At 45.2% G+C, this 12660-nt stretch overlaps 1 pseudogene; it reads right to left on the reverse strand.

The window, feature by feature from the left end:
* LOC117975961 (putative ankyrin repeat domain-containing protein 20A2) overlaps window positions 1-12660 on the reverse strand; it is a 59244-nt pseudogene that overhangs the window by 22638 nt on the left and 23946 nt on the right.

The following is a 12660-nucleotide window of genomic DNA, read 5'->3' on the forward strand; positions in this document are numbered from 1 at the left end:
AGCTATCTTTCTCCACACACACAGGTGTCTGCTTCGTTGGGGTCCCTTAGTACCTTGTCAATTTTTCTAGTGTCACTTTACCACCTGACCTACACATCATGTCTTTACATGTTGGCCCCCTTTGCTGCTAGACTGTAGAGGACAGTCTTTTGAATCATCTTTGTATAAACAGTCTTAATTTTGCTAAATAATTACTTATTGAGTTCCTGCTAAGTGTTAGGCACTGGGGAATAAGGAAGGAAAATAGAAGCTCTCAGGGATGGCTTTCCTAAAGATCATCCATGAGCTGAGACTTAGAGAGTGAGGTTAGCCAGATTAAGTGAGGCAGAGGGCAGGAAAGGGTGAGCACATGCCAGGCAGCAACAAGAGAGGAAGAGAATCCTCCAAGAGAGTATGTATTTCTCTGTAGAAGAGGAATGGTGAGGGGGCCATTACCAGCAGCTCAGTAATTCCAGAGAAAAAGGCAGATGGGGAAAGGGATACAGATGGAGATTTGGGCAGAAATCAGTTTCCTTTTCTTTTCTTTTTTGGGACAAGGTTATACTCTGTCTCCCAGACTGGAGGGCAGTGGCATGATCTCAGCTCACTGCAACCCGGCCTCCCAGGTTCAAGTAATTCTCCTGCCTCAGTCTCCTGAGTAGCTGAGATTACAGGCGCGTGCCACTACCACCTGCTAATTTTTGTATTTTATTAGAGATGGGGTTTCACCTTGTTGGCCAGGCTGGTCTTGAACTCCTGACCTCAAATGATCCACTTGCCTCAGCCTCCCAAAGTGCTGGGATCACAGACATGAGCCACCGTGCCCAACCAAGAAGTCAGTTTCTGAAATCCTTATATAAACATTTAAGTTGCTTGGACATTAGGTATTCAGGAGTGGTTCACGGATCTATTTGCATTAGGGATAATTCACTCTAAATACTGTGAGGAGCATAAAATTCTGAGGCATATAAATCAATGAACAAAGATAAAATATAAGGCAATGTTGCAAAGATGATGCAGGCCTGAGGAGATGTTTTCAGAAATATTTAGGATATAGGTATCAGTGGCCATTATAAGAATAAATTTCTATTGAATAAATAAATGTATATATCTGGGTCCCTGGAGAAATACACTCTGCTCATTACTTTACAAATTTTATCAAATGAGAAGTAAAATAATATGCATAAACTCTTTCAGTTACTTGTATTTACTTTACCCTTTTTCTGTTTCAGTTTTACTGTACCAAGGAAATGCATTTGGGTTTTGTGGTGGTTGTTGTGGTTGTGGTTGTTTTTGTTTTTTGAGATGGAATTTCACTCTTCCTGCCCAGTCTGAAGTGCAGTGGTGTGATCTCAGCTCATGGCAACCTCTGCCTCCTGGGTTCAAGCGATTCTCCTGCCTCAGCCTCCCAAGTAGCTGGAATTACAGGCATGTGCCACCAAGAACAGCTAATTTTGTGTTTTTAGTAGAGATGGGTTTCTCCATGTTGGTCAGGTTGGTCTCAAACTCCCAACCTCAGGTTATCTGTCCGCCTCAGCCTCCCAAAGTGCTGGGATTACAGGCACTAGCCACCACACTCAGCAACATATGGGGATTTTGTTTTAAAAGTTCTGTTTCCTGGATCTACCAAGCTCATGAGAAAATAGAGCAAACAAGTCATTTGCATAGGTAAGAAACTTTGGATTTATAGTTTGTCCTCACTACTCTAGAAGATTATCATCATGTTTTGCAAAGCAAAATGTTAAACACAGACATAAGGGGAAAAAGAAATTAAAACTATAGGGGTGGGTGAAAAAATATTGCATAATTTATTACTGTTGACCTCATCATATGACTGATTAAGGGCACTGAATTTAACTTGGATGTGAAGTAGACCTCATATTAGCTGCAGTTAATCAGTAGACCAGGCGTCCTAGCAGAATTAAATTTGATGCTCCTGTGTTATCTTTAAATGACACAGCTTTTCTGAAAACCCTTACTCATAGTGCATGATTATCCATTAAGAAAAGGTGATGGAATATGTGAATACAGCTGAGGCGACACCATAAGGCAAATGCTCAGTGGTTCCCATTAATATTGGGAAAATCAACACTATAAAACAGAAAGCCATAGACATTATTTAATATTTGGTTTTGGGAGGTATTTTTAGTGACACTGCATATAGCTGTACCTAATAATTGCTAAATTAGAGACGTAAAAGTAAAACAAAGGCACATTGTGTTTGAGTAGGAAATCTATAGACATCTAGCTGGTTTTCCCATTCAGCCACAAAATTCTAAATATAATCATGGTACCTGCACTCAAATTTATGTTAAATACCAACCTCAATGAAATCACTCTTTCTTCTCATTCTCTTTGTTATTTATATGTTGCCTTCCTTAAGGGAAGAATACAAATGCCTTGCTAAGAACCATTCTGTTTGGTTGTAGGCTGCATAAGCGGAGTAAACACAAAGTACATTTGACCACAAAATGACTTTTTAAAAGTCAGAACTATGGTAGCATGAAGCCAAACGAGGTAATCTAGAATAAAATTTTCTATGCTTCTTTCCCTTCTTTGCTCTGTTTCTACTCTAATAACTGCGATTCACACAGGTAATGAAAAGTGTAATTCCTTGATAGAAACACAGCTCCAAGATTAATCCTTTCTTTAACTATGAAGTTCGCGTGTCCAAAATCTCTGGTAGTTGATGTCTGATTTTTGATCACTGATGGTGATACAGATATTTATCATCAACTCACAACTTCCCAAATCTTTGAAAAGTCTTACTACTGATGGTTCAACTAGTAGAAACATGATGTAAAATATCTGAAAATAAAGTTTTTATTTATTAGAATGTAAATAATAATACAAATTGTAATAAGGTGTAAAAGTTGTTCTTCACTGAAGCAGTACCATGTTGTCCTCTACCTTACAAATGCACTACTCCCCCGTGGTCTAATGTATTTTAAAAGTCCTGTAATTGCTATTAACTCAGACAAGTTTACTTAACTTGTTCTAAGCTTCTGGTATTTACTACAGTTTACTTTCAATCACTCAACCATCTCTGTTTTATATGTTGTTTTCCATGAGAAATTTGTTTATTAGTAATTAAGATTCTTCAGGGATAAGAAAATATTTGAATAACTAAGTTTGTGCATAAACACATTAAGGTCAAATGCCCATGACATTATTGTGTGTTTCTGTGTACTAGAGACAAAAACTTCAAAAAAATTTTAACGAATATATGTTAAATTAAAAACTGCTTTCATTAAACTGAGATAATCTTCCCTCAATGCATGAATACCTTCAGAATTCACATAGACCAAAGAATTGTATAAAATATAATAGCATTAAAAATCTTATTTGTAGCTGGCACAGTGGCTCCCACCTGTAATCCCAGCATATTGGCAAGCCGAGGTGGGCAGATCACCTGAGGTCAGGAGTTCAAGAGCAGCCTGGCCAAACTGGTGAAACCCCATCTCTACTAAAAATAGAAAAATTAGCAGGGTATGGTAGCACGTGCATGTAGTATCAGCTACTCGAGGGGCTGAGGCAGGAGAATTGCTTGAACTCGAGAGGCAGAGGTGGTAATGAGCTAAGACTGAGCCACTGCACTCCAGCCTTGGTGACAGAGCAAGACTCTGTCTCAAAAACACAAACAAACAAACAAAAACCTAATTGTTCCCATATAAGTCTATGTTCATACAAGATCTGAAGCGTACACAACACAGTGAGACAGGACAGATATATTTTAAAAGTTATCCTCCTGGTTTCTGTAAAAATAAAATAGTTGAATTTAAGCTATCAAGACAAGTCAACTAAAAGAGCAAAAAATGCAAAAGTGAAACTAGAAAGGTCATTTCCCCATCAAGGGCTCATGATCACTGCACATTCACGAACTATACTGTTCAGAACATTAGATCTGAATTTTGATCTGAGTATCCCTTTAGTAGCAGTTTCATTCAAGGATGTCCAAGAGGTAAAATAAGACAATATCATTTTCTATTTTCAGATTTCTTTTCTGAGAATAGCCCAGCATTCTTCTTCAGAGAAATGAATTGTCCACCCAGTCTAAACTCACCGCACAGCTGTGCAGCGGGACCCTCCTGCTGGCCCACGTGGCTGCCAGAGCCCATGCTGGCACGACGCTCCAGCAGGTCGGCGTCCCTGCGGGCCACGCTACCGGTGACATGGCTAGCATGACCCTCCTTCCTGGCAGTGACACTGTTGATGTGAACCCCAGTTTCACATCTGTCATTTCTAAATAGGACCATTTTCCCTTTTCGCTCTCCCTTCCATTCACAGGGCTTTTCATTCTCTCTGTTTCTGCCTCCGTTTCAGATATTTACTCACCTTTTTCTCTCTCACTATGTCTGCCGTGGTCTCCATGAGAGTGCGCCACATAAGATTCCCCCATTAAAAGTCATGAATTGAGTGGCTTTTAGTATAACTGTGGTTGTGCACATTCAATTTTAATTCGCAATCCATTGTAGAACGTCTTATCACCCCCGACCAGAGAAAAACCCTGTAGACATTAGTCACTACTCATTCTGTCTCAAACCCCCTCCCTGACCCTCAGCCCTAGGTAGCAACTACCTAGTGCGATCAATCCCATATGCATAGATTTCCATATTGTGGACATTTCCTATCAACGGAATTGCACAATAGGTGAGCTGTTATGACTGACATAACACGTAGCACAATATTTTCAAGATTCATCCACATTGTAGGCTTACCCACAGGGGGAAACCATTTTTTGGGGGGTTTTAGTAACACCGGGTGTTTTCTCCTTCCTTTCGTCCTTCTTTCCTTCCTTCCTTCCTTCCTTCCTTCCTTCCTTTCCTACTTCTTTCCTTCCTTCCTTCCTTCCTTCCTTCCTTCCTTCCTACCTTCCTTCCTTCTTTCCTTCCTTCCTTCCTTCCTTCCTTCCTCCTATTTCTCTCTTACTCCTTCTGCCCTCTCTCTTTCATATGCCTTAGGTGCATCCCACATTCTGCGTTTTTTGGGGGAAATCCTCGACAGGTGCAGGAAAATTGTGTTATTGTAACTATTTACCACTATCTCTCTTTCATGGCTCTCCATCAGTTGTGAACATATATTGGTTTATCCCAAGTCACTAAGCATATTTTTATTAGGTACACCTGTTTTTCCTTGTACAGCTGTTTCTGGAGTATCGGGTGGCTTACTCATAAACCCAGTGTAACTCAGAAACGCATCTAATATTCCAATAAACCCATCATAACATTGAAAAATCATAAATCAAATCATCATAAGTCACGGTTTCTCCGTGGATATGGGCGTCATCAATTCCATTGTATTCAGTAATGCTGTACACCATTAACAATGGCAGACTGGTTGGGAGTGGATATTGATAGCATTATAAAAGTCAGTTATTAGAGGGATACTTCTTTAACCTGACTGAAGAACTGATCGAATGGCTTTAGTACAGTGCATGATTATGTGAGATGTTTTGAGACAGAGTAGTACATTTGTGAATGAAATTTTATGGCTGTTTCTCACTTAGCAGGAAAGATTGTGTGTGGAAAAGTGAGAAAATTGCTTTCTGCTGTAGAGTCTGGCATTCATTGCAGATTTAAGCTTATTTTTCTGCGAGCAAATCTTATTCAATAAAATACTAATCTTTATACTAAAAAACAAAAACAGTGGTGATGTGTGGTCATTATCCTCAGCAAACTAATCCAGGGAAAGAAAACCAAACGCCACATTCTCACTTATAATGGGAGCTGAAAAATGAGATTACATGGACACAGGAAGGGGAACAACACACACTGGGGCCTTTCGGGGGGCAGAGCGTTAAGAAAAACAGCTACTGCATGCTGGGCTTAATACCTAGGTGATGGGTTGACAGGTGCAGCAAACCACCATGGCACACGTGTACCTTAGTAACAAATCTGCACATCCTGCACATATTCCCCAGAACGTAGAAACGAAACGAAACAAAAGAAAACGAAAAAGCAATAGCAAAACGCTAAAGGCAAAATAAAGTTTCAAACTCCGAACGTGACAGACCAATGTTTGGTTCAAATCATGGTTCTCAACCCAGGTGCCATAAGGTCAGGATAAAGAATTTGATTACATGTTGTAAAGAAGACATGCAGCAAATGACCAGAAAGATTATTCTCAACATATGTGTGTCTTCTAATTCAATGGTGACGCTATCTACCGGGACATAGCATTAGATTCCAAAGGGCCGAGTCCCGCCAGACAGGCCTCCCACACTAACAAAGGGAAGCCCTGCGTTGTTTTACCTGTGCTTCTCAGCAACTGGCTATAAATCAGGTTGCCACCACTCCCAGATTTAGTTGCATTCATTTGCTGGAAGAGCTCACAGCACGCAGGGAAACACTTACATTTGCCGTTGTATTTTAGCGGACATTGCAAAAAGTTCAGAAATTAATGTGGGGCCCGGCATGTGGGGAGGGGCGCACTACCTTCCAGGAAGTGTTATCCAGAAGCTCTCTGAACCCAGTCCTTTTGGGTTTTTATGGAGACCTGATTCTATAGGCATGATGGGTTAAACCATAGGCTATTGGTGATCAACTCCACCTGAGGCTCTCAACCCTCCCTGGAAATTGGGGTTGAGGCTTTGCCATTCTCAGTCTGACTAAAAGAATTTACCCAAACGGAATTTTAAAACAGATGAGCATAACTGGAATCTTAATTAGATGATTGGATTATCTGGAGCCACACCTTGATATTCCTAACCCGAGCACCCTCATCCAACCAATGCTCCACCCAACTGGCTCCCAAGTCTCTACGTGGTTCCAGAGCAAAAGAATGTTTATACAACGCATATCTCCACCTTTTCTTCAAAGTCTTTTCGCTTTCACGGAAAGACTTCTTAAACTGCCATGCATCAGGGTTCGGGGGAGGTCTTGTTACAACACAGATCTGTGGATCTCCGGGGTTTGATTGTGGCAAGGATGCTGCTGGTGTCAAAACCACAACGTGGGAACCACAGAACCACTAGTTGGTTTTCAGTGTTTCAGTGCATACAATTCCTAATATATCTGGCCAAGAAAACTTGTAAGTTCTTAGATTGTCCCAAAGGTGGCGCATGAAATCACAGCAGGAGAACAGTTTCCTACGAGGTGTAGCCTGGGAAAGTTGGGGGTGACTGATGGAAAGGAGGAGTGAAGCTCCGCCCTTTCCGCTGCTAGGCTGCGCCCGAGGCTATTTAAACCCACCCTGGCTGGCCTGTACTCAGATCTTCGCTGAGCGGATCAGCGGCCGGAGCGTTTGGCGGACTCTGCGTGGACTTGGAGCTCACAGCGTCTTGCGACTTGGAAGCAGATTCAGAGGACAGGACAGAACACTTGGGCAAGTGAACCTCTGTCTGTCTGTCTGTCTGTCTGTCTGTCTGTCTGTCTCATTGGTTGGGTGATTTCCATTTTCTTAAGGGGCACATACTTCACACCGCACACACACAAACACTCAAAAACACACACACACACACACACGCACACACACTCCTTCCTTCTGCGAGTTAGAAAATTAGTAGGGGCCCCTGGGAGCTGCAGGTTTCCTAATCATGTCTGCACCTAAGAACAGTAGGGTCTTGTCTGGCTCTTCTTATGAACGGTCCCCCAGCCCGGACTCCCCAAGGTCCATGCGAGCTTCACCCAGCTTCTCCCTCTCCCCTATCAGAAACTCAGGCTTAAGGGGAAGCTCCTCACCAGGGATCCGGAGCTACCATTCACCATCCCCTAGGGCTTCACCACACTCACCTCTGTCATCACCAGAATCCCACAAGCTCCCATTTCCCTGTCCTCACCGTGATGGGCAATCAATGAAGCCATTGGGCTCTCCCGGGTCCTCCTCTGAGGATTCCTCAGAGTCCCCACGTTCATCAATAATATACCACATGTTCTTACTGCCATCACCCAGCAGCTCACCCCCAGCTCTCGGGGGATCTCCTGTGTCTCCCAGCTACTCTCCAAACAACCCCAGATTTCAGCTGGAGTCAGCCCCCCACACCCAGGAATCACCTACGAACTCACGAGCCTCACGGTGCTCCACCCCTGTGTCTTTCATCTCTTCACCCCCAGGCCTCAGGGACTCTCCTGTGGCTCCCAGTTACTCTCCAGCCATCCCCAGGTTCCTGCGGGAGTCAGCCCCATGCACCCAGGAGTCCCCCAGAGACTCACACGTCTCGGGAGAATATGAGCCGTCCCCCAGCCCTGACTCCTCAAGATTCATGCCTGCCTCACCCAGCTTTTCCCTCTCCCCTCCCAGAAACTCAGACCCAAGGGGCAGCTCCTCACCAGGGATGTGGAAGTACTCTACATCACCCCGCAGGGCTTCACCACTCTCACATCCATCATCAACAGAATTCCACAACTTTACGTTTCCCTTTCCTAACCAAGCAGGACAGTCACTCATGTCATTGTGTTCTCCCGTGTCCTCCTCTGGAGATTCTCCACAGTCACCTCATTCATCAATAATATACCATATGTTCTTACTGCCATCATCCAGCAGCTCACCCCCAGCCACCCATGACTCGCCTGTCTGTCCCAGCTACTCTCCAACTACGCCCAGATTTCAGCGGGAGTCTCTACCCCACACCCCAGAAACACCTACAAACTCACAGACCTCAGTGAGATCCTCGCCAGTCTCTCTCACGTCTTCACCCCCAGCCCTTACGGACCCTCCAGTCTGTCCCAGCTACTCTCCAACCACGCCCACATTTCAGCGCGGGTCAGTTCCAGGAACCCAGGGATCACCACCAAGCCCACCACTTTCACTGAGTTACTCCCCAGTCTCTAGCACGTCTTTATCTCCAACCCTCAGGGACTCGCCTGTCTGTCCCAGCTACTCTCCAAACACGCCCACACTTCAGCGGGAGTCCGTTGCAGGCACCCAGAAATCACCACCAAACTCACCAATTTCACTGCGTTACTCCCCAGTCTCTCTCATGTCTTCACCATCCCTCAGGGACTCTCCCGTCTGTCCCAGCTACTCTCCAACCACGACCACATTTCAGCTGGAGTCAGTTCCAGGCACCCCGGACTCACCACCAAACTCACCAATTTCACTCAGTTACTCCTCAGTCTCTAGCACGTCTTTATCTCCAACCCTCAGGGACTCTCCTGTGTGTCCCAGCTACTCTCCAACCACGCCCACACTTCAGCGGGAGTCAGTTCCAGGCACCCAGGAATCACCATCAAACTCACCAATTTCACTGCGTTACTCCCCAGTCTCTCTCATGTCTTCACCATCCCTCAGGGACTCTCCCGTCTGTCCCAGCTACTCTCCAACCACTCCCACATTTCAGCTGGGGTCAGTTCCAGGCACCCCGGAGTCACCACCAAACTCACCAGTTTCACTGAGGTACTCCCCGGTCTCTCTCATGTCTTCACCCCCAGCCCTCAGGGACTCTCCTGTGTGTCCCAGCTACTCTCCATCCATGCCCAGATTTCAGCGGGAGTCAGTTCCAGGCACCCAGGTAGCACCACCAAACTCAGCAGTTTCGCTGAGTTACTCCCCAGTCTCTCTCATGTCTTCACCCCCAGCCCCCTGGGACTCTCCTGTCTGTCCCAGCTACTCTCCCACCACGCCCAGATTTCAGCGGGAGTCAGCCTCCCACACTCCGGAATCACCTACAGACTCACAGACTTCACTGAGGTCCTCCCTGGTCTCTCTCAGGTCTTTGCCCTCAGCCCACAGGGACTCTTGTGTCTCTTTCAGCTACTCTCAAAACTTCTCTAGATTCCAGCTGGAGTCAGTTCCAGGCACCCACGATACACCACCGAACTCACGAATTTCACTGACTTACTCCCCAGTCTCCCTCATGTTCTCACCCCCAGCCCTCAGGGACTCTTCTGTCTCTCTCAGCTACTCTCCGACCATCTCCAGATTTCACCTGGAGTCAGCTTCCCGCACCCAGGAATCACCTACAAACTCACGGACCTTACTGCCACCCTCCCCCATTTCTTTCACCTCTTCACCCCCTGCCTTAAGGGACTCTCCTGGGCCTCCCAGCTTCTCTCCAGCCTTCCCCAGATTTCTGCCACAGTCAGCCCCAGGCACCCAGGGCAACCATAGACACTCACAGGCCTCACGAGACTATCTCCCTATGACCTGTACCTACACAGGGATGGCTCTCACGCATCCCTCAGTGACCCCAAACCCATCTCCACTTACACTCAGACACTCCCAGGGCCTGACAGCTACTCCCCGTTATTGTCCTTCAGTTCGAAGCCCTGGCCAATCTACTAGCCCACATGACGCAGTTACCTGGCCATTTCTCCACGGTTCCCGTGAGGGCCCCACACCCAGCCGCACAAGAGCCCCTCCTGCATTCCGTCCTCACACGCAGGCCTGTCCATCTACTTGCTACTGTCACACTCTTGCCAGCAGAAGAGGCCCCTGTAATGGCCGATATCACCACCCAGTCTATCCTCACCCCACAGCTGTGCAGCGGGTCCCTCCTGCTGGCCCACGTGGCTGCCAGAGCCCATGCTGGCACGACGCTCCAGCAGGTCGGCGTCCCTGCGGGCCACACTACCGGTGACATGGCTAGCATGACCCTCCTTCCTGGCAGTGACACTGTTGATGTGAACCCCAGTTTCACATCTGTCATTTCTAAATAGGACCATTTTCCCTTTTCGCTCTCCCTTCCTTTCACAGGGCTTTTCGTTCTCTCTGTTTCTGCCTCCGTTTCAGATATTTACTCACCGTTTTCTCTCTCACTATGTCTGCCGTGGTCTCCATGAGAGTGCGCCACATAAGATTCCCCCATTAAAAGTCATGAATTGAGTGGCTTTTAGTATACCTGTGGTTGTGCACATTCAATTATAGTTCGCAATCCATTGTAGAACGTCTTATCACCCCCGACCAGAGAAAAACCCTGTAGACATTAGTCACTCCTCATTCTGTCTCAAACCCCCTCCCTGACCCTCAGCCCTAGGTAGCAACTACCTAGTGCGATCAATCCCATATGCATAGATTTCCATATTGTAGACATTTCCTATCAACGGAATTGCACAATAGGTGAGCTGTTATGACTGACATAACACGTAGCACAATATTTTCAAGATTCATCCACATTGTAGGCTTACCCACAGGGGGAAACCATTTTTTTGGGGGGTTTTAGTAACACCGGGTGTTTTCTCCTTCCTTTCGTCCTTCTTTCCTTCCTTCCTTCCTTCCTACCTTCCTTCTTTCCTTCCTTCCTTCCTTCCTTCCTTCCTTCCTTCCTTCCTTCCTCCTATTTCTCTCTTACTCCTTCTGCCCTCTCTCTTTCATATGCCTTAGGTGCATCCCACATTCGGCATTTTTTGGGGGAAATCCACGACAGGTGCAGGAAAATTGTGTTATTGTAACTATTTACCGCTATCTCTCTTTCACGGCTCTCCATCAGTTGTGAACATCTATTGGTTTATCCCAAGTCACTAAGCATATTTTTATTAGGTACACCTGTTTTTCCTTATACAGCTGTTTCTGGAGTCTAGGGTCGCATACTCATAAACCCAGTGTAACTCAGAAACGCATCTAATAGTCCAATAAACCCATCATAACGTTGAAAAATCATAAATCAAACCATCATAAGTCACGGTCTGTCCGTGGATATGGGCGTCATCAATTCCATTGTATTCAGTCATGCTGTACACCATTAACCATGGCAGACTGACTGGGAGTGGATATTGATAGCATTATAAAAGTCAGTTATTAGAGGGATACTTCTTTAACCTGACTGAAGAACTGATCTAATGGCTTTAGTCGAGTGCATGATTATGTGAGATATTTTGAGACAGAGTAGTACATTTGTGAATGAAATTTTATGGCTTTTTTTCACTTAGTAGGCACCATTGTGTGTGGAAAAGTGAGAAAATTGCTTTCTGCTGTAGAGTCTGGCATTCATTGTAGATTTAAGCTTATTTTTCTGGGAGCAAATCTTATTCAATAAAATACTACTCTTTATACTAAAAAACAAAAACGGTGGTGATGTGTGGTCATTATCCTCAGCAAACTAATCCAGGGAAAGAAAACCAAACGCCACATTCTCACTTATAATGGGAGCTGAAAAAGGAGATCACATGGACACAGGAAGGGGAACAACACACACTGGGGCCTTTCGGGGGGCAGAGCGTTAAGAAGAACAGCTACTGCATGCTGGGCTTAATGCCTAGGTGATGGGTTGACAGGTGCAGCAAACCACCATGGCACACGTTTACCTTAGTAACAAATCTGCACATCCTGCACATATACCCCAGAACTTAGAAACGAAACGAAACAAAAGAAAACGAAAAAGCAATAGCAAAACGCTAAAGGCAAAATAAAGTTTCAAACTCAGAACGTGACAGACCAATGTTTGGTTCAAATCATGGTTCTCAACCTAGGTGCCATAAGGTCAGGATAAAGAATTTGATTACATATTGTAAATAAGACATGCAGCAAATGACCAGAAAGATTATTCTCAACATATGTGTGTCTTCTAATTCAATGGTGACGCTACCTACCGGGACATAGCATTAGATTCCAAAGGGCCGGGTCCCGCCACACAGGCCTCCCACACTAATAACAATGGGAAGCCCTACGTGGTTTTACCTGTGCTTCTCAGCAACTGGCTATAAATCAGGTTGCCACCACTCCCAGATTTAGTTGCATTCATTTGCTGGAAGAGCTCACAGCACGCAGGGAAGCACTTACATTTGCCGTTGTATTTTAGCGGACATT

This window comes from Pan paniscus, chromosome 16, assembly GCF_029289425.2.
Source record: "Pan paniscus chromosome 16, NHGRI_mPanPan1-v2.0_pri, whole genome shotgun sequence".
Lineage (NCBI taxonomy): Eukaryota > Metazoa > Chordata > Mammalia > Primates > Hominidae > Pan > Pan paniscus.